Consider the following 27929-nt stretch of genomic DNA (forward strand, 5'->3'; position numbering starts at 1 on the left):
ATACATAGCACATTTGATGATGATAGCATGCATGAGGGTTTTGATATTAAACACTTAAGTATTGACTTAGAAGTAAATATTGCATTTTCGCTTAATTATGAGTAATTGTGAATTTATGGACCAGAAGTATGGTTTTAAATGTAGTCAATTACAATCTTCTGGAAAGCTTGCATTATGATTTTGCATAGTAGCTGCAAATTGTTTATGCAAAATTCAAGTTCATCACTAGTGAAAAAAACAGTGTGACACAGAGTACAGAGACAATAGTTCACACAGAGTCAGGAACAGACCAGACAGTCAGTGCAGGCAGTAGCTCAGCAACAGATCAGTCCACATCAGGAACAATACTTCAGAAAGGTAATAATACAGGTGTTTAGATTTTATAGATCAGACAATTGCTTATGTTCTAGTAGTTAGAAATCTAAACTAAGTTCATTTTTTTGTATTAAACGCCATTCAAAGTGCATCTGGAAATAACTTATAAAAACATGATAACTTACCTATTTTTTCTGAGTTAAACGTCAATTATGCTCATATGGATTTTCTCCAGATGTTGCTTCTTCTCACTGCAATCCTGTGTCCAGTAAATCACAAACCTTTTAAAGTGCTGCATTAAAGAAGTGACTTCGATAATACATTAGTTCCTCCTGGGCACTCCCACTTATTTGTATATGTGTTTTGTATTCCCCTGATGTGTCGTTGCTATACATTTTAAATGAATGCTTTATTATGAACAAATGTACGGAATGACATTGAATGTGTTTCATAGCTTTCACTTTGCAATAAACGTTGTATGTGCTGTCATAGGGGACTATGCCACTATGGCAACATTGTCAGCTTTTAGACAAGTGCACAGAAAAATATATTGTAAATCCTAAAGAAAATAACAGGAATATATTACAGTGAAGAGCATTGCTAAAAACGTTATGTTTGTAAATGTAAAAGGCATTTTTGCTTTATAAGCATTCTTTAGGAATCCCAGCAGCAGCCTAATAGAGGTCCAGGCAGCTTTTGTCCAAGGGATCCCTCAGGCAGTAGCTTGTAGTACAAATCAGAGTAATTTTTTTCCTCCTGGGTAAACTCCTAAGCCATTTAACTTTTTATAGGCCTATTCAGAGCAAATTCTTTACAGCAGCCCAATAGGATGATGCTTTCATTTTGTTGCTACATTAAATACCATAAGGAACTTCCTCATAGCAAATCATGCTGCAGTCAGGGCCTTGAGTTATGTTTTGTTATACGTGTTATTATACTGTGTGGTGCAGGTCACATTCAAATTAATCGAATGTAAGGATGGGAGGAACGCCGTCTGTTCTGTTAAAATATAATTACATCAAATGTATACAAGACTTGGTACTTGGAAATTAGTGTACCACAGCAAAATGCAACTTTCTGCAGTGTCTGAATCTCTTACTAACATGTTTTTGAATAGTCCATCTCCACATGGAGCGGCTAAGTTTACCTTAACCACTTCGCATCCAGACCTTGTTTCCCACTTATAGACCAGAGCAGTTTTGACAGTTTAGCTATGTCCTTATTTAATCAGCAATAACTTTATCCCTACTTATGCCACAGAAATGAAATATATATTTTCAAAACAAACTAGGCTTTCATTGTATGCCATTGTTTTCCTCGAACAATTTTGTTTTCTATGAATCATAATGGGAAAAAAAAGGAAAAAAATAGAAAAACACATTATTTCTCAGTTTTACAAATTCCAGTTGAAAAATAAAAAGTGCTACTGTAGATAAAAACACAAATTTTGTTTGGCTATCCTTACCGTTTATCACAAAACTTAGGTTATGTTCTTGTCACAATTTATGGTGAAGATATTTGATTTAGAAATAATGCTACAGAGTGTATTTTTACCTGAGAACTGAGAAAATAAAAGTATGTTTAATGGTAAAAATCAATCTCATTAGCTCAGGGAACTTATATTCCCGTTCACCAATTAGTGCTGCATCAGTGCCAGAAGCGTGCACAGGAGCAAGCCCAATCCTGCCCCATCACTGCTTCTGCTACAAGACGTATATCTACATTCTAGTGGCTTAGATGAAGTCATAGAGGATGTAGATATACTGTAGTGGTGGATAAAGTGGTTAATTGTTTTACTGGGAAATTAAAGTGAGAGGAGCACAGAGGCTGCCATCTTTAGTCAGCACACAGAGAGAATCTGATTATTGGTGATCTGCAGTATCACCAAGAATACAGATTATACCTGATTATTGATGATCTGCAGAATCACCGATAAGCCAAGTATAACTAACCTCTGAACACCTTATAGTGTGAGTGTTTGATGCAACAGTAACAACTTTGAGTAAGACCACCCGAGGAGCGGATATGCGAGGTACCGAATCAGAAAGCAGAGGGAAAGTCAGGAATGCAACAGGTCATAACAGATATCAACAATGCCTAGTCTTGGGTGTGAGGTCCGTGATCTCTACACCCTGGAACTAGTCTGGAGTATAACAGAATGGTAACACAAGTCCCTAGTCTTGGGTGTGAGGTCTGTGGTCTCTACACCCTGGAACTAGTCTGAAGTATAACAGAATGGTAACACAAGTCACTAGTCTTGGACGTGAGGTCCGTGGTCTCGACACCCTGGAACTAGTCTGAGGTATAACACAAACAAACAGAAGTAATCTGGCTCAGTGTGAATTCCCAGGTCCTCCTGGTTCAAACACACTGTTGGATCTGACTAAGGTCTGAGTGCTTCCACAGAAGTGTTCGCAACGGCAGACCACCTGAAAGTGTCCAGCAGTGACTATATATAGAGCAGCGCTCTCTAGCGCCACCCCTATGTGATCAACCAATAGTCAGCTGCCTTGAGATCAGCTGACCAACCTGGTCAGCTGATCCCTCTCCGTTTGACATAAAGGTTCTGCCTCTCAGCGCGCGTGCGCGTATTCCTAAGCCTATGTGAACTAACAGACCCAGCCACACCAGACGCATGCTGCTGTGGAGAACCCGCCGTGCTGGACGCATGCTGCTGCGGACAAACTGCCGCGCTGGACGCGGAATCAGCCGCCTTGTTGCCAGTACACGCGGCGGCTTTTCCGCGTTCTCTTACAGTTTCTATTAAACAATGCCAGCTGCCTGATTAAACATGGCTTTTAACATTGCCGCTTATGATGGCACCATTTTTAACAGGGCCCATCCAGCACCCTTTTTACCTGCTTCCCTCCATGGGCCCACTGTGGTGAGAGGGCTCACAAGGGCAATATTATTATATGCAACCTCATTCTTTACATTTAAGTAAACCCTTGGCCAGCCGTTTCAGTAAAAGTAATAGCTTAACAATACATTTTGCTCATCCTATCCTTTGTGACGCCTTTGTCTTATTTCTGCTCCTATGCCTTAATCTCCTCTGCAGTCTTCACCTTGTGTGGCATGTCCCCAGTCAGCTGAGGGCTGACAAATGTGCTGTCCCAACACCCAGTTAAACCAAGGCCTTAATATGCGCAAGCTAAAAGAACTGAGGCAAGCAAGACAGGGGTCCCAACAGAACCACACTAGAAAGGTACAGGCAGGAAAATCAGACAGTCCAGGTCAGCAACAGGTGATCAGAATAGCACTAATCCAATAACAATCCAGGGTTCATACACAGTATATCAGAATATAAATGCACCATTATAGGGATAAGGCAATATCAGGTCAGGGCAGGCAGCAATCCAATACCAGGGTCAAAAGGCAAAGCAAGGTCATACACGGAAATCCACAATATTAATCACACCCAGCGGAGTAGCACAAGGCTAGCCATCCATGCTGTCACACATGCACTTCTCCTGCACATGCCGCACTGACTCGCAGTAGAAGTCGGCTGCCTGAGCAAGCTCTCAGAGGGACCAGACCTTCCATGGGAGCATACAAAAGGTGAGTTCCTTACATCCTTCCTTCCAAAGCTGCTTTCACTGGGTAACTATCACAAGGTTTCATGCACTAATTCAATATCACATGAACAAAAATAGTGACAGCTAACTGGTACAGCTTAGTGGGGAGGATAGTGACAATTTTTGAATCAGACTTTAGGCTAACTATGTAAACAGTTGATCACAGGTTTACTGAACAGATTTTCTGCAGCAGCAGAAATACATGTGAGTACTGAAATACATAGTACATTGTTTCAAATAAAGATGAGGTGGAGATTTATTTATTTATTTAAGTATTTATATTGCACCGACATATTACACAGCGCTGTACTGAGTATTTTGTCTTGTCACTAACTGTCCCTCAGAGTACATTGTTTCAAATAAAGATGAGGTGGAGATTTATTTATTTATTTAAGTATTTATATAGCACCGACATATTACACAGTGCTGTACTGAGTATTTTGTCTTGTCACTAACTGTCCCTCAGAGGGGCATACAATCGAATCCCTACCATAGTCTTATGTCTATGTATGCAGTGTGTAGTGCATGTATTATAGTCTAGGGCCAATTTAGGAGGAAGCCCTGTATGTTTTTAGGCTGTGAGCGGAAACCAGAATGCCCGGAGGAAACCCACACAGACATGGGGAGAACATACAAACGCCTTGCAGATGTTGATTTGGCTGGGATTCAAACCGGAGACCCAGTTCTGCAAGGCGAGAGCGCTAACCACTACGCAACTGTGCTGCCCGATTAAGTGATTACTATTTTAATTGTGCCTATGCAGAAGCAGTAAGTCTGTAACCTAAAGTGTAATTTCTGTAATTCATGCCTGATTATTAAAATGCAGTTATACTGTATTTAACATTTTGATAAAAATAGTTTATGAAGAAAAAAATTATGGAAGGAAGAAAGAAAGAAAGAAAGAAAGAAAGAAAGAAAGAAAGAAAGAAAGAAAGAAAGAAAGAAAGAAAGAAAGAAAGAAAGAAAAGCATTTCAGATACTATTGTTATCATGTAGTATAATTAACTAACTGAAGTCCTTTTAATCAATTCTTCCACATGGATGAATCTATGAATAATATTTTCCCAAACAATCATACGTCAAAATAGGAAGTTTGAAACATTTTGTGATAATGGTCTTGGCACATTATCTTTAATGGGCATGGAAATACCAATAAAGTAAATCTGCATAGTGCTGGAATCCTTACAATTATAATTATTTAACATAATTATTTATGGTTATCATTTTAGTGCCCAACCTGCTGGTTTGCCTGGCAAGCTTTGCATGAACAGGTAGGTGTTGTTGTGTGGCAGTTTACTTAAAAAAAGACAAAACAAACAATACATTTTCAGCCTTATTTCTTCTGTCCTATAAATTCCTATGCCTGTTCTAATGTGGTCTGGATTACTGCAGCCTTTTCTAGTTGCACTGTCTCTGTAATATATCTAATCTTCTTTTCTTTGGCAAGCTCTGTCGACCCAGGGAGGGGGCTTCCTCTGTTGTAATGAATGCAAGTTATGCATGCCCCCTGCAGGCACTGTGTGCTTTGTTTACTCCTCTGCTCTCAGTTTCAGCCAATGGGCCAGGGAACCTAATCCCAGTAAACAGCACTGTGAAAAGAGAGCAATACATGAGTATTCTCAATGACAACATCAGGCAGTCTACAGAGTAACTTGGCCTGGCCACCAGTGGACATTTAGCATGACAATGACCCAAAACACACAGCAAGAGTGGTGAAGAAATGGTTAGCAGACAACATCATTAACATTTTGGAGTGGCCCAGCCAGAGTCCTGAATTGAATCCAATTGAGAATCTGTGGAGGGAACTAAATATCAGGGTGATGGCAAGAAGACCCTCCAACCTGAAAGATTGAGAGCTCATTGCTAAAGATGAATGGGCAACAATACCTGTGGATACATGCAAAAAGCTGGTCTGCAATGATAGGAAGCGTTTGATTGCTGTAATAGCCAATAAAGGCTTTTCTATTGATTATTAAGAAGGGTATGAATAATTTTGCAAAGGACACTTTTTGCTGAAATGTAATTAAAAGTAGAGATGTAGCAAACAGTTCGCCGGCAAACGGTTCCAGGCGAACTTAGGTGGTTCGCGTTCGCCAAGAGAAGGCAAACTTTTGCGGAAGTTCGATTCGCCCCATAATGCACTAGGAGGGTCAACTTTGACCCTCTGCATCACAGTCAGCAGGCACATTGTAGTCAATCAGGCTACACTAAGCCCTGGAGCCCCCCTCCTTATATAAGGCAGGCTCGCCGGCCATTACACTCACTCGTCTGCCTGCTATTAGACAGACTAGGGCGAGCTGCTGCAGATTGTTCTCCTAGGGAAAGATTAGTTAGGTTCTTGGCTGCTTAGCTTGCTCCTGTCTGATTATTATTGCTTTTATAGCACCCCTCAACAGCTCTTTTCAGAGCTGTTCTTTTTTTTTTTTTTCTGTGTGTCAAACTGACACTTTTGATGCATACACAGCCTTGCTAATTCATACTGTGTGTGCCACTGCCAGCAGCCCAGCACATTCAGTGACTACCTGTGTGTGTGACAGGGAGCTGCACATTGTACTACCCAGTACTGCATATACCCAGTACCTGTTGTGTTTAGTTAACCCACCTCATCACTGCATATTCCTACCTTTGTGTTGAGTGAACCCACCTCACTGCATCTAACTACCTTTTGTGTTAAGTGAACCCACATCACTGCATATAACTACCTTTAATGTTCAGTGAACCCACCTCACTGCATATAACTACCTTTTGTGTTGAGTGAACCAACCTCACTGCATCTAACTACCTTTACTTTTGAGTGAACCCAGCTCACTGCATATAACTACCTTTACTGTTCAGTGAACCCACCTCACTGCATCTAACTACCTTTTGTGTTGAGTGAACCCAGCTCACTGCATATAACTACCTTTACTGTTCAGTGAACCCAGCTCACTGCATATAACTACCTTTACTGTTCAGTGAACCCACCTCACTGCATATAACTACCTTTTGTGTTGAGATAACCCACCTCACTGCATCTAACTACCTTTACTGTTGAGTGAACCCAGCTCACTACATATAACTACCTTTACTGTTGAGTGAACCCACCTCACTGCATATAACTACCTTTACTGTTCAATGAACCCACCTCACTGCATCTAACTACCTTTACTGTTCAGTGAACCCAGCTCGCTGCATATAACTACCTTTACTGTTCAGTGAACCCACCTCACTGCATCTAACTACCTGTTGTGTTGAGTGAACCCACCTCACTGCATATAACTACCTTTGTGTTGAGTGAACTCACCTCACTGTATATACCTAGCATCCCCCCGAGATGGACAAAATGGACAAACCAGGTAGAGGAAGTGGTAGAGGCAGACCCAGAGGAAGGCCACCTGGCACTGGCAGGTCTGTGCGAGGTGGTGTTGCTGTGATTTAGTGCGGACCTGGCCCAAAGTGCAGTGCTCAGAAGAAGGCACGTGCCATCACTTCTCAAAATTGTGAGGACGTGGTTGAGTATTTAACACAGAACACCTCATCTCCTGCAGCCAGTGCCACCAGCGCTAGTACAAGCACCACATCCGCTGCATTTGACACTTCGCAGGAGTTATTTGGTGGTGGTGAAATCACTCATTCACAGCCACTACTGCAACAACAAGAAAAAGGCGCTGGCAAACCACCTCATACGTCTGAGTTAGGTGTTGGCAGTATGGACGTAACGTGTGAGGAGGGGGATGATGAACCACCTGATGTTGGTGCAGTTGTGGAGGTGTCTGAGGAAAGCGAAGCTGGGCAGGAGGATTATGATGACGATTATACGGATGCGACGTATGTTCCCAATAGAGGAGATGACCAGAGGGACAGTTCAGAGGGGGAGTCAGAGAGGAGTAGGAGGAGACGAGTCCATGAAAGAAGCAGAGGGAGCTCATCTTTTAGAAACAGCTGGGGGCAGTGTCCGGTGCCATGTATCACCAGCTATGGACAGGCAGCCAACATGTCCTTCAACGTCAGCTGCTGATGCCACCGTAGCACCATCACCCCAGGGGGGCTCAGTGGTTTGGGAATTTTTTAACATGTGTGTCTCAGATCGGAGCAAAGCCATCTGTTGTCTCTGCCAGCAAAAATTGAGCCGTGGAAAGGCCAACTCTCACATAGGGACAAGTGCCTTACAATGGCACCTGGAGAAAAGGCACAAAAAGCTATGGCAAGAACACCTGAGGAAAAGCAGCACCCAAAAGACAAGCCACCCTCCTTCTCCTCTTCCTCCTTCAGGTGCATCATCTTCTTCAGCCGCTTTCTCCCTTGCACCTTCACAGCCACCCTCCTCCACACCGACTCTGCCCTTGAGCGGGTCCTTCTCCTCTGCCCACAGCAGTAGCCAGCTGTCCGTGAAGGAAGTATTTGAGCGTAAGAAGCAAATGTCTGCCAGTCACCCTCTTGCCTGGCATCTGACAGCTGGCGTGGCGGAACTATTAGCTCGTCAGCTATTACCATACAAGCTGGTGGAGTCAGAGGCTTTCCATAAATTTGTGGCCATTGGGACACCGTAGTGGAAGATACCAGGCCGAAATTATTTTTCACAAAAGGCCATACCCAAACTGTACCATGCAGTTGAGTGGCAAGTGGTGTCATCTATTGCGAAGAGCGTTGGGTCAAGGGTCCACCTGACCACGGATGCCTGGTCTGCCAAGCACGAGCAGGGCCGCTACATTACGTACATTGGGTCAACCTGGTGACCGATGGCAGCAAGCAGGGAGTACGTAGCTGCGCAGTGGACCAACTTGTGACACCTCCACGGCTTGCAGGCAGGCCTCCTGCCACCTATTCTCCGCCTGCTACATCCTCTTCGCTGTCATCCTCCTCCTCCTCCTCCTTGGCTGGTGCCGCAATCTCCTCTCCAGCTACACAGCCCCCGCACCCCAGGGCCTATGCTGCATGCCAGGCACGATGGTGTCACGCCGTCTTAGACATGTCTTGCCTCAAAGCGGAGAGTCACACTGGAGCAGCTCTCCTGGCTGCTCTTAACAAACAGGTGGAGCAATTGCTGACCCCGCACCAGCTGGAGATGGGCAACGTGGTGTGTGGCAATGGCAGCAATCTCATTTCCGCATTGAATTTGGGAAAGATGACACATGTACCCTGCATGGCACATGTGCTGAATCTGGTCATGCAGAGATTTGTGTCCAAGTACCCAGGCTTAGAGGATGTCCTGAAGCAGGCCGGGAAGTTGTGTGGGCATTTCAGGCGGTCTTACACGGCGATGGCACGCTTTGCGGACATTCAGCGGAGAAACAACTTGCCGGTGAGACGCCTCATTTATGATAGCCCGACTCGCTGGAATTCCACCCTACTCATGTTCTCTCGCCTGCTAGACCAGGAGAAAGCCGTCACCCAGTACCTGTACAATTACAGTAGAAGGACACAATCTGGGAAGATGGGGATGTTCTGGCCACTGAACTGGACACTGATGCGAAATGCATGCAGGATCATGCAGCCCTTTGAGGAGGTGACAAAACTGGTGAGTCGTGATCAGCGACTTGATCCCCTACGCTTACTTCCTGGAGCGTGCCGTGCGTAGAGAGTTGGATAAAGCTGTGGAGGAGCGTGAACGAGAACAGTTATGACAGGAGGAGTCGTGGGAGCAATTTTCATCCGAACCAGATGTTTCCTGCGGCAGCACAGAGGGGGGAGGAGGAGGAAGAAGAGGAGTCGTGTGGGGAAGGAGAGGAGTCAGACTCGGATGATGATGATGAGGAAGGTGTTTCTGTGGAGGAGGAAGAGGCGGCAGAAGAAGAACAACCTCAGCAGCCGTCACAGGGGGCTTCTGCTGCTCCACGTTCCCGTGGTATTATTCGTGGCTGGGGGGTGGAAGAGGACTTGCGTGCCATCACTGAGGAAGAGAAAGAGGCGATGGTGAGTACGTCTGCATCCAGCTTTGTGCAGATGGCCTCTTTCATGTTGTCCAGCCTGTTGAGGGACCCCCGTATAAAAAAACTCAAGGGGAATGACCTGTACTGGGTGGCCAAGCTTCTAGACCCTCGGTAAAGGCACAAAGTGGCGGACCTGTTACACACTCAACAGAAGGAAGAAAGGATTCAGTACTTGCAGAACAAGCTGGCAATGATGCTTTACAATGCGTTTAAGGGAGATGTGACAACACAACGCAATCAAGGTACCACTGGCATTAATCCTCCTCCTCCCATGTCCACGCAGGCAAGGACAGGACACTCCAGCGATCTCAGGGTGATGTCGGACATGCGGACATTCTTTAGTCCAACGCTTCGCCATAGCCCTTCCAGATCCACCCTCCACCAATGCCTAGACTGGCAGGTAGCCGACTACCTGGCCTTGAGTGTGGATGTAGACACTGGGAGCAGCGACGATGAACCCTTGAACTACTGGTTGTACAGGCTTGACCTGTGGCCAGAGCTGTCCCAATTTGCCATTCAACTTCTCTCTTGCCCTGCCGCATGCATCCTGTCAGAAAGGACCTTCAGTGCAGCTGGAGGCATTGTCTGAGAAGAGAAATCGCCTAAGTCACGACAGTGTTCAGTACCTGACCTTTATCAAAATGAATGAGGCATGGATCCCGGAGGGCTACTGCACGACCAAAGACTAAGTCAGTCATCTCTGCCTGCAGGCAGCTTGCCTTCTCCGCCACCACCAACAGGGTCCAGGACTCTAGGCGGATTCCTGAATTTTTAAGGCCGCTGCTAGCATATACTAATTTTTCTGGTGCGTGTACATGCCTGCGTAATTTTTCTGTCTGCACTGCGGGCAGCTGCAACAACAAAACAAAAGGCATGTACATGTGCCCATCCCCCTTCGTGATCATTACCTTGCCGCGGAGAAGGGGCTTGCGTATCACAATGAAGCAATGACCGCCGGCTATATGAGTGTCTCGGGTGGGGGTGGCACACAAAAGATAATAAGGTTGTTGCTTGATTGTGGTCAGAGCAAATTTGATCAGCTGGACAGTCACTGTTGTTCTATCATTGAGCTACCACAGCCCGGCGACCACATGGGCTTGAAAACCGCCACGGCCTACACTCTGGCCATGTTGCGCACCAGTCCAGCACGGCCGTCACTACGCAAAACAGCTGTTTGTGGTGCGTAACACAGTGAGTTTGGTGTGTCAGTGTGAAGCAGTACTCTAATTACACTCCCTGATTGATGTATACACATGCAAGATATTTGAAAGCACTTTAGGCCTGCAATTTAGCATTCAATGTGATTTCTGCCCTTAAAGGGGAACTGAAGAGAGAGGTATATGGAGGCTGTCATGTTTATTTCCTTTTAGACAATACCAGTTGCCTGGCAGCCCTGCTGATCCTCTGCCTCTAATACTATTAGCCATAGACCCTGAACAAGCATGCAGCAGATCAGGTGTTTCAGTGGTTCAGACTTATAAGTCTGATCTGACAAGACTAGCTGCATGCTTGTTCCTAGTTTTAATCAGATACTACTGCAGAGAAATAGACCAGCAGGGCTGCCAGGCAACTGGTATTGATTAAAAGGAAATAAACAGGACAGCCTCCATATACCTCTCTCTTCAGTTCCCCTTTAAAACGCTGCTTTGCGTGAAATCCAGATTTTTCCCTGGGACTTTTGGCGTGTATCCCACTCCGCCATGCCCCCCCTCCAGGTGTTAGACCCCTTGAAACATGTTTTCCATCACTTTTGTGGCCAGCATAATTTTTTCTATTTTTCAAAGTTCGCCTCCCCATTGCAGTCTATTGTGGTTCGCGAACTTTTCCGAGAACTGAACCTTTCGCGGAAGTTTGCGACCGGGGTTCGCGAACCGAAAATCGGAGGTTCGCGACATCACTAATTAAAAGCTGAGAAATGGTTTTTTTCCACAATAATGCCTCTTGTACAGTGTCTTATTATCTTTTGGGAGACACTTATGTCATTTCCCCTCAAAAAAATACTTGCTGGTTAAATAAAAGTAACTTTTAGTCAAAATTTGCCAAGAATATGTCTAATTATGGGCTGCATTGTATATATATATTAAAGAGGAACTTCAGCCTAAACAAACATACTGTCATTAAGTTACATTAGTTTTTTAATTAAAATAGATAGCTAATATAATCTCTTACCTACCCTGTTTTAAAAGAACAGGCAAAGGTTTGTGATTAGAGCAGCCATCTTTTTGGTTAAAAGAAGGTGACAGGGAGCATGAGACACAATTCCAACTGTCCTGTGTGCTGATCACCCCTCCCAGTTGCTAGGCAATGTGAATAACAACATAGGAAATCCCATCATGCTTTGCACAGCTGGGCAGTGTTTTTGATGGGGAGGAGCTTAGCTAAAAATGCAGCTAAAAATGAGACTTCTATAAGAAAAACAAAGTCCTGATGCTGTGAAACTGTTAAAGAAACACCAGGCCTTTTCAGTTCTGCTGAGTAGATTTTTAGTCTGAAGGTTCACTTTAAAGTTTGTATATATAGAACCATTACTATTGCATAAATCTGTGCAGCATTTTATTTACTTGGAAGGTACTTTGCGATAGTACTTTTTTTTCAACCTTCCTTTTTTTAATTATGCCTCTGAATGCAGATATTTACACTGGGTTCACATTTACCAGGGTTACACAATGTAGAAGTTCACAGCAGATCCCATATACAATTCGCTGTGACCATCCAATTATTTCAAACTGTGTTGGAGTCTCTTGTAGCTGATATGTCATAGATAGCACTGCTATTTATGACATGTCAATGTGCTGCCCGCTGTCTGGAAAAGTCACGCATCGTTACGACTTTGTGTTCCATCACTGCAACAAGCAAAATAAACACAGACACAATGGACATGTGTCCTATAGTTACCATAGGATCCATTGACACATCTGTTGCTCAATTGTGATTCATTGCAGAAAATGGACCAATTTGAAGCTAAGTGTGAACCTAGCCTTAAACAACTGGAAACAGCCTAATCTGTCTAAAAAGTGCATTCTCAAATTTGCACAATATCATAAAATGATTACTAAATTGATAAATAAAATTTGTTGGCTAACCTGATGTAGCATTGACATGGGCATCCGCACATAGAGCCAGGGGGGCGGCTGCCCCCCCTGGCCGTCCGCTGCCCCCCCTAGCCACTGCTCCCCCCCCCCCTCTAGCTGTGTCAGACCTCGATCAGGCGGCGACCAATAGTGTAGGCACTAGGACCTAGCCCCTCCGCACTGATATGCGGAAGTGACATCACTTCCGCATATAGAGTGAGGTGTGTCCGTGTGCCCGCTGTAACTGGTCGGGTCATTCGCTGATTGAGGTCTGACTGACTGCGCTGCAAGGTGAGGGGGGAGTGGCGGCTAGAGGGGGGAGCAGTGGCCAGGGGGGGGCTCCTGTCACTACCTAGATGGGGGCACCTGTCACTACCTAACTGGACTTGGGGTCCCTGTCACTCACTACCTAAAGGGGGTCCCTGTCACTTCCTAACCTGGGGGAGCACCTGTCACTTCCTAACCTGGGGGTTCCGGTCACTACCTAACTGGACTTGGGGTCCCTGTCACTCACTACCTAAAGGGGGTCCCTGTCACTTCCAAACCTGGGGGCACCTGTCACCACCTAACTGGACTTGGGGTCCCTATCACTCACTACCTAAACGAGGGTCCCTGTCACTTCCTAACCTGTGGGTGCCTGTTACTACCTGAACTGGGGGGCTCCTGGCGCTACCTAAACTAGGGGGCTCCTGGTGCTACCTAAACTAGGGGGCACCTGTCACTACCTAAACTATCCAGGCCAGCCAGCCTAGCATCACCACCAGCCAACCTGCCCAAAATCCCTGTCAAAAAGGCCACAGCATCACCACCAGTCAGGCCAGCATTTACTTCAACCAGCCAAGCACAGCCCAGCATCACCGCCAGCCAACCCAGCCACAGCATCACCGCCAGCCCAGCCACAGCATCACCACAAGGCCTTTCAGCCCACACGTCATCCCCAATCCAGCCAAAAACAGTATTGCCAGGCCAGCCAGGCACAGCAGCCAGTAGAGGAGAATTGAGAAGCCAGGTGAGAGGTGTCTACCGTATTAAGGGGGCATTCTGCATATTTATGTGAAATGCTGTCTATTTATGTGCCTCATGATTGCTGAATTTGTCTTGTTGGGGGCCTCATGATTGCTGAATTTGTCTTGTTGGGGGCCTCATGATTTTATGGGGGCCTTAAGATTGCTGGATGTGTCTTGTTGGGGGCCTCATGATTTGTTGGGGCCTCATGATTGCTGAATTTGTCTTGTTTGGGGCATCCTGGTGGCTGAATTTGTCTTGTTGTGGGCCTCATGATTTGTTGGGGCCTTTTTGGCGCCGCACAACGTAACCCTTATGTTTTTCAACTTCACCGAATTCTTCGGCGCTACGCACGCCGCACCACTTCTTCTCCCCCCCCCCCCCCCCTGGAACATTTTCTGCAGACGCCCATGAGCATTGAACTGAAAAAAAAAACCTGTCTTAGGGCCAGTGCACACCAAAAACCTCTAGCAGATCCGCAAAACGCTAGAGGTTTTTTGAAGCAGATTTCAGAGCAATTCTAGGCATGCTTAGAGAGGTTTTCTAAACATGCCTAGCGTTTATTGGAGCGTTTTTGTTCAAATATTGTTACAGTAAAGCTGTTACTGAACAACTTCTGTAACAAAAACGCCTGGAAAACCGCTCTGATCTAGCATTTTTCAAAGCGGTTTTCCACTTTCCTATACTTTAACATTGAGGCAGAAACGCCTCAGAAATCAAAAAATTGCTGCAGCCCCCGAGTTTGGGTTTGTGGAAAAAAATGAATCGCTCTGGTGTCCACCAGCCCATTCACTTTCATTAGCCAAGCGGTTTACCCCTGCAAGCGTTTTAAAAAACGCTTCAGAACGGCTCTGGTGTGCACCAGCCCTTAGTGCATATTCACACTAAGTGAGACGCACTGCACATAGTGTGTGTTTTACATGGTAACATGAAAACTAAAAGATTTTCATTTTAACTTTCACACTACAGTTGCTGTGAGTTACTGTGCAGTGCATTTCAACTCGTCACAAGTGATTAAAACTCATAGAAATGCATAGATATGCACAATCCACACACACGTATGATTTTTATATTCATGCATTTTAATGCATGACTAGTGTGAATGAGCCCTTAGTTGCCAGATTGTTGTACAACAGCAACTTTACTAACAAGCCAGCAACTGGGAAATATGAATTGTGCTAATACTATTTTAAGAAAGAGATATCAAGAAAGAAAGAAAAGAAAGGCGGGAGGAAGGAAAGGAGGGAAAGAAAGAAAGAAAGAAAGAAAGAAAGAAAGAAAGAAAGAAAGAAAGAAAGAAAGAAAGAAAGAAAGAAAGAAAGAAACAAAGAATATATTATTGTTATGACTGTTGTTATTTAGTGCAATTAATCCAACTTGATGTTTTTTAATCAATTCTTCCACATGGATGAATCCAGGCATAATGTTTTCATAAACAATCATACGTCAAAATGGGAAGTTTGAAACATTTTGTGATAACCGTCTTGGCACATTATCTTTAATTGGCATGGAAATAACAATAAATTAAGTCTTTAGAGTCCTGGAATCCTTGTAATAATAATTAACACAATTATTGATGGTTACTGTACACAGAGTTTTGTTTTTTTGCAACTGACTTCAAGAGCTGAATAAAAAAAGATAAATCCAGAAGGTTCGCACACTCATTTGTAGACCAAGTCTGCTGTTTTATTCAAAAAACATGACACAATTCCATTCCATAACCAACGATTCGTTTCGGGCCCGAGGGGTCCCCTTTGTCAAGGTAAACACACAAATTGGTAACCAGGTCCAGCACCTCCGCAGTGGTGTGCGGTTCCTCCTCCGATTCCTGAATAAAAAAAGAGGTTAGAATATTTAAAGTTTTTGTTTATTTATAATAAAGTATGCGTACAATGTCTGAAAATATCTTAAATTTGGTTCCTAACCAATGAAGGAAAAAAATCTGAATAAACTATTTTATCCTCTTTTAGGCTATTGACAAGGCACATTCAGTATGTACAATATAAAAGTCAGCACTCAGTACACTGTAATTACAGCGTAGTTGCAGCAAGAGGCGGCGGGTGTCCAGCCACGGTAGGTAAATTGACAGGGATGATGGTGCAGCTGCATAGGGGAGGGGCTTTGGCAATGTTTTGGCAGCCAGACGGGGAGCTCTGGGGGTCTCTGGGGAGGGAGGCCGTGGTGCTGAAGGACTGCACCACAGGGTAAAACCTCATTCCCCATTGCCAGTAGCATGGGAGCATCGCTCACGCTTTTGCCTGAGTTATACTCCCTAATGATTAGCCATCGCACAAAGAAACCGGCAATAGGATTTGCCGTTAATCATTGTGCAATGGCAAGGTAATAAGTAGATCACATCTGCAAGCTACTTACAGTATCACCATGAACAGGATATGGCCCTATGTCCTTAATAAGAACTGTGTTGGTCAGGGACACCGAAAAATTATGAAAGCAATAAAAACATGATAATATTTTTCCCCACTGTATAGAAAAAAAGATCTTATTTACTGTTGGTTCTGTGTCTACTGAAGGGATTTATCTAGTTCCTGCCAGCAAAGTAAGTGATGAAAATTGGCCCATTTGGGATCAAAACTAGCAATAAAATCTAAAACAGGTGCGTTTTTGGAGGTAGGATTTAATGAAACTTTTATACTAACTTTAACACTAATTCTGACCCTAAATTCTCTAACCCTGGATATAATTTGGGTATTAGCCTGTTTGTTACACTAACCACCTCAGGCGGGGACACGGTTGCATGATCCCGTTGGTCATGGTTGATTGCGGAGGCAGAAGGAATTCCCCTTAACTGAGCACATAAGCCTAAATAAGTTTTAGGTTAAATTTTGTATGTGCATATTTGTGGCCTAGTGAACAATTTGGGCACTGGAGAAACCTGAGATAGCCAAAGCATCAGAAATAGCAGTGGAATGACAGGTAGCGATGGCAGGAGTACATGATCAGGCACATGAGGTTACTTATTATGTAGCTGGGCCCAACATCCATACTGAATTGTTAGCCATAGGTGGGGTCTAGAGGAAGGGAGGTGTTAGGCATAGTAGGTAGGGGTGGGTTAGTGTAAGAGAAAGGTTAGGTAAAGTGATAGTAGAATATTGGGAAAATTACAGATGTTCTACTATCAGTATTATCCAGCACTCAATAGTAGAATATTGCTAATATTGTAAATATTCTACTACCGGTCTTACCCAGCGCCCAATTTCTGCACACCCTTTCGCCAACCTGAAGGGATGTATTTATGTAAATAACTTCTTCCATGTGCAAATCTGAATACTTGCAAATTCCTTCTGTTTTACAACATTGTAATTGGCCCTATTATTGGTTGAGCCTACTACAGAGCAGGATATTGTCAGAATGATTAGTAAACTGACCAACTAGCATATCTGATGCTCTGTTGAGTAATTTAATGTTCTCCATTAGACTTCTAGTAATGTATAACTAATTAACTATAGCCTTTTACTAAGTCTTGACATGCACACGCCAATGATTTTGAGAGGACCAGTGAGAATTAAGTTGCACCGCTCCTCTCTTCTAATTCAGTGATTTTCATTGTCTACAACATCCTGGCTGTAAAGACAAGGCTATATTCAATGAACAATTCCTGGAATAGAAGCATTGCTGAGCATATGATTTTTATTAGCTGGGCCAATGTTGCCAAGATAGTATTTCCTCATTACTTATGCTCAATTGTAATGAATTCATTTAATGTACATTCTTGTCTCACCACATAGCATAGCTTCAATAACTAAAGAGGCAAATTACTCACAATTTTTCCTGTGAAGCAGTAGAAACCTAATGAAGTAATGTCACAGGGAAACGTGTTTGGTATGCAGGACAAATCTATATGTATAATATCGGTCTTAAACGTGTTTATAAGAAAATATTACATACTGTAAAAAATATTGTGGGAGAGAAAATAATCACATACAGAACTGTGGAAGCAACATGGTTTCATATGTTATCCCTGTTAAAGGACAGCTGAAGTGAGTAAAATATGGAGGCTGCCATATTTATTTAATTTTAAACAATACCAGTTGCCTGGAAGCCCTGCTGGTCTATTTAGCTGCAGTAGTGACTGAATAAAACCAGAAACCAGCATGCAGCTAATCTTGTCAGATCTGACAATAATGTCAGAAGCACCTGATCTGCTGCATGCTTGTTCAGGGTCTGTGGCTAAAGGTACTAGAGGCAGGAGATCAGCAAGACAGCCATGCAGCTGGTATTATTTAAAAGGAAATAAATATGGCAGCCTCCGTATCCCTCTTGCTACAGTTGTCCTTTAAATACCTGTGCAATGTACAAATTAAACTCAGCTGTAGAATAACTCCATTGTTACAAACTTAGAAAAGTATTTGAGAGACAGCCTCTGTGTGTGATGCAGGGCTCCTATTTGATCTAAATAGATTTAACAGTGTCAATGGAACATATATGTATGTAAATGGGTGATGCTGTCACAGCTGGAAAAATCGATTTCCATCCAAAAAAACAGCAAATGGGGAGAAGGAAAATGTGTTTTCTTATTTTCCTCATCTTCCCGATGTCGTAGTTGCTGGTTAGGTAGCAAACCTTCCATACTGCGGAGAATGTAAGTAGGAACAGTTTGGTGACATTCAGCTACACTGGCGAGGTCATTATCAGCACAAGACAGATGTGGACGTAACACAGCCCAGGTTTAAGGTAGCTGATGGCAGGGTTCAAATAGACAGAAAAATGATTTTTATTAGTGTACATCTATATAGTGCCACTAACTATATCTCAGAGTTGCTCACAGTCTAACCTCTACTATAATCAGTCATTGTCTTATGTTTCAATTGCAGTGTAAAGTCCTATGGGAGAAAAGCGCTACAGAAATGTTATTGTATTGTATTGTATTATTATACCCACGCTAGTCTGAACCCTGCCATGGCAGACGGTAATGATCACCTTGGCTAAGAATCAGGCTTCAGACTAGTGTGTGTACAGCAGGCGCACAACAAACAATGGATCTTTAGCGATTCCTGACATCCAAGAACTGCTATTGTTCTTGCAGTTCCCCCACCCACCAGAAGCCACTCTTTCACATGCTGCTTTTCCGAGCCATCCACCGCATAGCAACATACACATCATCCGGGGGGCTGGTACCCAAAATCTCTGTTATGTAGTCATAACAGCCAACCATCATGGAGGCAATATCAAAGAGAAGACCCAAGTTCATGCTACCATCAATACATGGACCAGATTAAGACACGGTCACTATACTTCTTTCACAGAGCACTGGTTCACACTGCTGAGTGCTAGTTGCAGCAAGGTGTACTTTTCTAGCAGATGATGCAAGCATCATAGGATGCGTGCCACATCCAAGATGGAAAATCTTTTCTTTTTATCCATGGCTGCTGATTGTTGCCTGGGCCATTATGGTTTGGCTCACCGAGCTCCCCCAGGCCCAAAACTGACCTGGAATGTTGTCTATGACCATGCAAACCCTAATGGCCCATACACACGGGCTACAACTGTCGCCGCAACCAGGTGGCACGCGCATGTTGCGTTGACAGGCTGCCCGTGTGTATGATGCGCGCGCCCCGAACCGTCGCTACTTAGAGCTGTCGCCAGGCGATTGACTTGGTCGCCGCAACTTCTCCCGAACTGTCGCTAGTCCACTGTGTGTATGCGGACTAGTGAAAGCAACACACACACAGTGAGCGGCGCTTCCGGTGGGGGGGGGGGAGGGACCTTCGGCGACAACTTCCGCTGAATCTGTGTCCCTCTGTGTGCCGTGTGTACAACTGTTGCACAAAGGGACCTGGCGATGAGCTGTCACTGTTGTTTTTTTTTTTTTTTTTTGTGCGACTTGCAACATTTGTGCCTCATGAGCACGAGGCTTAACTTAACTGAATAACTGATGTTCTGCCCATTGTTGTGATCCCAGCGTCACAAAATATAAAACTGTCAAATCTCTTGGTCACAATTATGCATGCTTAAACAGAATAAAAATGTCAATACCATGCAGTTATATTTTATATAATATATATAATATATCATATATATATATATATTCTAATATATTAGTGTATATATTTCTAATATACTAGTATACATATTTGTAGTAGTACTAAGGATTTAACTTGTCATTTTATTTATGTTAAGTCCGTATATATCTAAAGTTACTTAAGAATAATGTCTTACTATTTTATTTCTACCTGGTTTAAATAGAAAAACGAATATTTCCTAATATCCACTTATTTTGCATGTAAATGTGCTGATGTGTAAGACAAAGGGAAAGCGATGAACAGAAAGCAATTCCTTGTTGAATATACCCGCAGCAGGGTATTTCACAGTTACAGTACACTCTATTTAAATTGTTCTTCTGCCTGCTGCTTAATTTAAACCTCCAGGTTTCCTGATGCAAAGTGTTTGTTTCTGCTATTAGTGTTGCTTTTAACATCTTCACAGTTATTGTAGTTAGGGGTGTAAATGATTACATACATATGTAGTTGCTGCTTCTCAGTTATAGCATGCCTGCAAAGAATTAGTTGTGGTAGGAAATGCCTTTTGTCAGTTTCTTTGTGATAATCACAGCTGCGACACATCAGCCCCATGATGACATTTGCTACTTGTTACTTGTAAAAATATTACATTGGACAATGTGTGGCTCAGGGGGTTATGTCAACAAGGAGTGCAGTAATTGTCGATCATTTTCTCTGTGTTTTGATTCGCCATATTTTGTAAATAAACCATCACACAGTAAAGAGGGATAGTAATAATCTAGTACATTGAGCAATACATTGAGCAATAAGTTCAAAATATAATGATCATATATCATCTATGTCTCTACACTTATCTCTTTGGACTTAGAGCAATGAAAAATAATTGTGATTGGTAATAATTGCACCTGACATTTTTCCTTTTTGAACAGTAGAGATAGTTTGGTTGCAGTGCATGAAAGTATGATCTTCCTCTATCCAAATGAATTCTCACCTTTGTATTTTGCAGTACAGTGCAATATGACATTTACACAGGTGGTGGCACTGAAGGTGGGGTTTGAAACTACATATCCCAAAGCCACTAGGACTGTAATTATCTGAATGTCAAAATGGAGTTCCTTCTACTACACAATGCACAGCAGATGCCACTACAGGACAGATGGATTAGGACCAACGCCTCAAAAAGCATTTGCAGAGTGAAGATTTTCTTTAAGTTAAAGGGCAACTGAAGTGAGAGAGATGTGGAGGCTGCTATATTCATTTCCTTTTTAAAAAAAATAGCAGTTGCTTGGCAGCCCTGCTGATCTATTTGGCTGCAGTAGTGTCTGATTACACCAGAAACAAGCAGGCAGCTAATCTTGTCAGATCTGACAATACTGTCAGAAACACCTGATCTGCTGCATGCTTGTTCAGGGTCTGTGGATAAAAGTATTAGAGGCAGAGGATTAGTAGTATAGCCATTAGCCAGGCAACTGGTATTGTTTAAAATGAAATAAACACGACAGCCTCCATATTCCTCTCACTGCAGTTGTCCTAATATACAAATATTACTTGCATCATCTGATGGTCTGGTACTTCAGCATTAATCCTCTATGTGCACCCCCATGCCTCAAGACTGATAAAAGGACACCTAAACTGAGAGGGATAGGAAACTGCCATATTTATTTCCTTTAACCACTTAACAACTGCCTAACGCTGACAGGCGTCGGCAGGTCGCAAGTGGTTTCCCATGGGTTCCATGTCAGTTCACGGAGGGTGTCTCCGTGAACAGTGTGCGAGCCGCCGGTCGCGGCTCGCAGGCTAAATGTAAACACGCGGGGAAGAAATCCCAGTGTTTACATCATATGGCGCTGCTGCGCAGCAGCGCCGTAAAGGAGATCAGCGATCCCCGGCCTCTGATCAGCCGGATATCGACGGCATCTGATAGGATGAAGCCTATCCTAGGCGGCGCAGGATGGATATCCGTCCTGCACAGCCCATACCGAGAGGGAGAGGGAGGGAAGGGCAGAGAGGGCGTAAATCGCTGTGGAAGGGGGCTTTGAGGAGCCCCCCCGCAGCACGTAGATAGCCGGCGGCGATGAGACCCCCCCCCCCCAGCAGGACATGCCCCTAGTGGGGAAAAATAGGGGGAAGTCTGGTCGCCCTGGCTGAAACCTGATCTGTGCTGTGGGTAGTGTTGGGCGAACACCTGGATGTTCGGGTTCGTGAACGTTCGCCGAACATGGCCGCGATGTTCGGGTGTTCGTGCCGGACTCCGAACATAATGGAAGTCAATGGGGACCCGAACTTTCGTGTTTTGTAAAGCCTCCTTACATGCTACATACCCCAAATTTACAGGGTATGTGCACCTTGGGAGTGGGTACAAGAGGAAAAAAATTTAGCAAAAAGAGCTTATAGTTTTTGAGAAAATCGATTTTAAAGTTTCAAAGGGAAAACTGTCTTTTAAATGCGGGAAATGTCTGTTTTCACACACAACAACCCAGGCCTTGCATGAGGACAAGAAGAAGCGTGCGGATAGCATGCATTTTGCCGCCATGCAGTCATAAATGTAATAAAGATAAGAGGTTCCATAAACAGGGACCGGCAACGCTAACCCAGCAGCAGCACACGTGATGGAACAGGAGGAGGCGCAGGAGGAGAAGGCCATGCTTTCAGACACAACAACCCAGGCCTTGCATGAGGACAAGAAGCGTACGGATAGCATGCTTTTTGCCGCCATGCAGTCATAAATGTAATAAAGATAAGAGGTTCCATAAACAGGGACCGGCAACGCTAACCCAGCAGCAGCACACGTGATGGAACAGGAGGAGGCGCAGGAGGAGAAGGCCACGCTTTCAGACACAACAACCCAGGCCTTGCATGAGGACAAGAAGCGTGCGGATAGCATGCTTTTTGCCGCCATGCAGTCATAAATGTAATAAAGATAAGAGGTTCCATAAACAGGGACCTGCAACGCTAACCCAGCAGCAGCACACGTGATGGAACAGGAGGAGGCGCAGGAGGAGAAGGCCACGCTTTCTGACACAACAACCCAGGCCTTGCATGAGGACAAGAAGAAGCGTGCGGATAGCATGCTTTTTGCCGCCATGCAGTCATAAATGTAATAAAGATAAGAGGTTCCATAAACAGGGACCGGCAACGCTAACCCAGCAGCAGCACACGTGATGGAACAGGAGGAGGCGCAGGAGGAGAAGGCCACGCTTTCAGACACAACAACCCAGGCCTTGCATGAGAACAAGAAGCGTGCGGATAGCATGCCTTTTGCCGCCATGCAGTCATAAATGTAATAAAGATAAGAGGTTCCATAAACAGGGACCGGCAACGCTAACCCAGCAGCAGCACACGTGATGGAACAGGAGGAGGCGCAGGAGGAGAAGGCCACGCTTTCAGACACAACAACCCAGGCCTTGCATGAGGACAAGAAGAAGCATGCGGATAGCATGTTTTTTGCCGCCATGCAGTCATAAATGTAATAAAGATAAGAGGTTCCATAAACAGGGACTGACAACGCTAACCCAGCAGCAGCACACGTGATGGAACAGGAGGAGGCGCAGGAGGAGAAGGCCACGCTTTCAGACACAACAACCCAGGCCTTGCATGAGGACAAGAAGAAGCGTGCGGATAGCATGCTTTTTGCCGCCATGCAGTCATAAATGTAATAAAGATAAGAGGTTCCATAAACAGGGACCAGCAGCGCTAACCCAGCAGCAGCACACGTGATGGAACAGGAGGAGGCACAGGAGGAGAAGGCCACGCTTTCAGACACAACAACCCAGGCCTTGCATGAGGATAAGAAGCGTGCGGATAGCATGCTTTTTGCCGCCATGCAGTCATAAATGTAATAAAGATAAGAGGTTCCATAAACAGGGACCTGCAACGCTAACCCAGCAGCAGCACACGTGATGGAACAGGAGGAGGCGCAGGAGGAGAAGGCCACGCTTTCAGACACAACAACCCAGGCCTTGCATGAGGACAAGAAGAAGCGTGCGGATAGCATGCCTTTTGCCGCCATGCAGTCATAAATGTAATAAAGATAAGAGGTTCCATAAACAGGGACCGGCAACGCTAACCCAGCAGCAGCACACGTGATGGAACAGGAGGAGGCGCAGGAGGAGAAGGCCACGCTTTCAGACACAACAACCAAGGCCTTGCATGAGAACAAGAAGCGTGCGGATAGCATGCCTTTTGCCGCCATGCAGTCATAAATGTAATAAAGATAAGAGGTTCCATAAACAGGGACCGGCAACGCTAACCCAGCAGCAGCACACGTGATGGAACAGGAGGAGGCGCAGGAGGAGAAGGCCACGCTTTCAGACACAACAACCCAGGCCTTGCATGAGGATAAGAAGCGTGCGGATAGCATGCTTTTTGCCGCCATGCAGTCATAAATGTAATAAAGATAAGAGGTTCCATAAACAGGGACCGGCAACGCTAACCCAGCAGCAGCACACGTGATGGAACAGGAGGAGGCGCAGGAGGAGAAGGCCACGCTTTCAGACACAACAACCCAGGCCTTGCATGAGGACAAGAAGAAGCGTGCGGATAGCATGCCTTTTGCCGCCATGCAGTCATAAATGTAATAAAGATAAGAGGTTCCATAAACAGGGACCGGCAACGCTAACCCAGCAGCAGCACACGTGATGGAACAGGAGGAGGCGCAGGAGGAGAAGGCCACGCTTTCAGACACAACAACCCAGGCCTTGCATGAGGACAAGAAGAAGCATGCGGATAGCATGCTTTTTGCCGCCATGCAGTCATAAATGTAATAAAGATAAGAGGTTCCATAAACAGGGACCGGCAACGCTAACCCAGCAGCAGCACACGTGATGGAACAGGAGGAGGCGCAGGAGGAGAAGGCCACGCTTTCAGACACAACAACCCAGGCCTTGCATGAGGACAAGAAGCGTGCGGATAGCATGCTTTTTGCCGCCATGCAGTCATAAATGTAATAAAGATAAGAGTTTCCATAAACAGGGACCGGCAACGCTAACCCAGCAGCAGCACACGTGATGGAACAGGAGGAGGCGCAGGAGGAGAAGGCCACGCTTTCAGACACAACAACCCAGGCCTTGCATGAGGACAAGAAGAAGCGTGCTGATAGCATGCCTTTTGCCGCCATGCAGTCATAAATGTAATAAAGATAAGAGGTTCCATAAACAGGGACCGGCAACGCTAACCCAGCAGCAGCACACGTGATGGAACAGGAGGAGGCACAGGAGGAGAAGGCCACGCTTTCAGACACAACAACCCAGGCCTTGCATGAGGACAAGAAGAAGCGTGCGGATAGCATGCTTTTTGCCACCATGCAGTCATAAATGTAATAAAGATAAGAGGTTCCATAAACAGGGACCGGCAACGCTAACCCAGCAGCAGCACACGTGATGGAACAGGAGGAGGCGCAGGAGGAGAAGGCCACGCTTTCAGACACAACAACCCAGGCCTTGCATGAGGACAAGAAGCGTGCGGATAGCATGCTTTTTGCCGCCATGCAGTCATAAATGTAATAAAGATAAGAGGTTCCATAAACAGGGACCGGCAACGCTAACCCAGCAGCAGCACACGTGATGGAACAGGAGGAGGAACAGGAGGAGAAGGCCACGCTTTCAGACACAACAACCCAGGCCTTGCATGAGGACAAGAAGAAGCGTGCGGATAGCATGCTTTTTGCCGCCATGCAGTCATAAATGTAATAAAGATAAGAGGTTCCATAAACAGGGACCGGCAACGCTAACCCAGCAGCAGCACACGTGATGGAACAGGAGGAGGCGCAGGAGGAGAAGGCCACGCTTTCAGACACAACAACCCAGGCCTTGCATGAGGACAAGAAGAAGCGTGCGGATAGCATGCTTTTTGCCGCCATGCAGTCATAAATTTAATAAAGATAAGAGGTTCCATAAACAGGGACCGGCAACGCTAACCCAGCAGCAGCACACGTGATGGAACAGGAGGAGGCGCAGGAGGAGAAGGCCACGCTTTCAGACACAACAACCCAGGCCTTGCATGAGGACACGAAGCGTGCGGATAGCATGCTTTTTGCCGCCATGCAGTCATAAATGTAATAAAGATAAGAGGTTCCATAAACAGGGACCGGCAACGCTAACCCAGCAGCAGCACACGTGATGGAACAGGAGGAGGCGCAGGAGGAGAAGGCCACGCTTTCAGACACAACAACCCAGGCCTTGCATGAGGACAAGAAGCGTGCGGATAGCATGCTTTTTGCCGCCATGCAGTCATAAATGTAATAAAGATAAGAGGTCAGACACACAGAGTGGCAGTAAACACAATGCTATACAGTGGTGGGTGAGCGGTTTACTACTATTCCCAGCAGACACACAGAGTGGCAGTAAACACAATGCTATATAGTGTGGCTGAGCGGTGTACTACTATTCCCAGCAGACACACAGAGTGGCAGTAAACACAATGCTATATAGTGTGGGTGAGCGGTGTACTACTATTCCCAGCAGCGACACAGAGCACAATGCTATACAGGGTGAGCGGTGTACTACTGTTCCCAGCAGACACACAGAGTGGCAGTAAACACAATGCTATATAGTGTGGCTGAGCGGTGTACTACTATTCCCAGCAGACACACAGAGTGGCAGTAAACACAATGCTATATAGTGTGGGTGAGCGGTGTACTACTATTCCCAGCAGCAACACAGAGCACAATGCTATACAGGGTGAGCGGTGTACTACTGTTCCCAGCAGACACACAGAGTGGCAGTAAACACAATGCTATATAGTGTGGGTGAGCGGTGTACTACTATTCCCAGCAGCGACACAATGACCGGGGGACCCTGGCTAGCCTGGCTGGAGAGAGAACTACCCTGCCTGCCTACCCAAAGCTAAACCCACAGACAAATGGCGGAGAAATGACGTGGATCGGGTATTTATTTACCCGAACCACGTGACCCGTTCGGCAAATCAGAGCGCGTTTGGGTCCGAACCACGTGACACGTTCGGCCAATCACAGCGCTAGCCGAACGTTCGGGGAACGTTCGGCCATGCGCTCTTAAGTTCGGCCATATGGCCAAACAGTTTGGCCGAACACCATCAGGTGTTCGGCCGAACTCGAACATCACCCGAACAGGGTGATGTTCTGCAGAACCCGAACAGTGGCGAACACTGTTCGCCCAACACTAGCTGTGGGCTGGAGAGCCCACGCAGCACAGATCAGTCAGAGAAGCCCTGGTCCTTAAGTGGTTAAACAGTGCCAGTTGCCTGGAAGTCCTGCTGATCTTTCATGTATCAGTGGAGTCTGCATCACACATCTGAAACAAGCATGCAGCTAATCCAATTTGATTGCAGTCCAAAACACCAGATCTGCATGCCTGTTTACTGTCTATTACTAAAAGGATTAGTCAAAAGATCAGCAGGACAGCCAGGCAATGTGCATTGTATAAATGGAAATGCATATGTCAATCTCCATACCCCCACAGTTCAAGTGTGCTTTAGTGCTTTAATGTAGGCAAATAGCCACAGCATGGGAACTCAAAGAAAATAGATTTCTACTTAAAGGAAACTTAAGTCAGCTAAAAAAAATGACTTTTACTCACCCGGGGCTCTCCTCAGCCCCCTGCAGCTGAACGGTGCCCTCGCCGTGTCCCTTCGATATGCCTGGACTCGCCGGCAGCCACTTCTGGTTTGGCCGTCACCGGCTGCAATAGCATTATAGAGGGCGCCATTGCGGCTGGGGACGCGGATAATCAGCCACGTTCCCAGCCTGTCGGCCGGTGACGGCCAACCCAGAAGTGGCCGCCGGCGAGTCCAGGCGCATCGGAGGGACACGGCGAGGGCACCGTTCAGCTGCAGGGGGCTGAGGAGAGCCCCGGGTGAGTAAAAGTCATTTTTTTTAGCTGCCTTAAGTTTTCCTTTAACCAGTTCGGCCTATCTGGACAAGCTTCCTCGTCCAGATAGGCACTGCTGCTTCTGCCGCATGGTGCGTGCGATCGGGCGCGCTCCCGCGCGTGCACCCGCCGCCCGCAGCTAGCCCCCGATCAGTGAATGGGAATATAATTCCCATTCACCGATCTAGTTTCCCCGCAGAAAAACTGACGCTTTCTAGTGAGAGAGCGCGGT

The sequence above is a fragment of the Hyperolius riggenbachi genome, chromosome 3, assembly GCF_040937935.1.
Source record: "Hyperolius riggenbachi isolate aHypRig1 chromosome 3, aHypRig1.pri, whole genome shotgun sequence".
NCBI classification, from domain to species: domain Eukaryota; kingdom Metazoa; phylum Chordata; class Amphibia; order Anura; family Hyperoliidae; genus Hyperolius; species Hyperolius riggenbachi.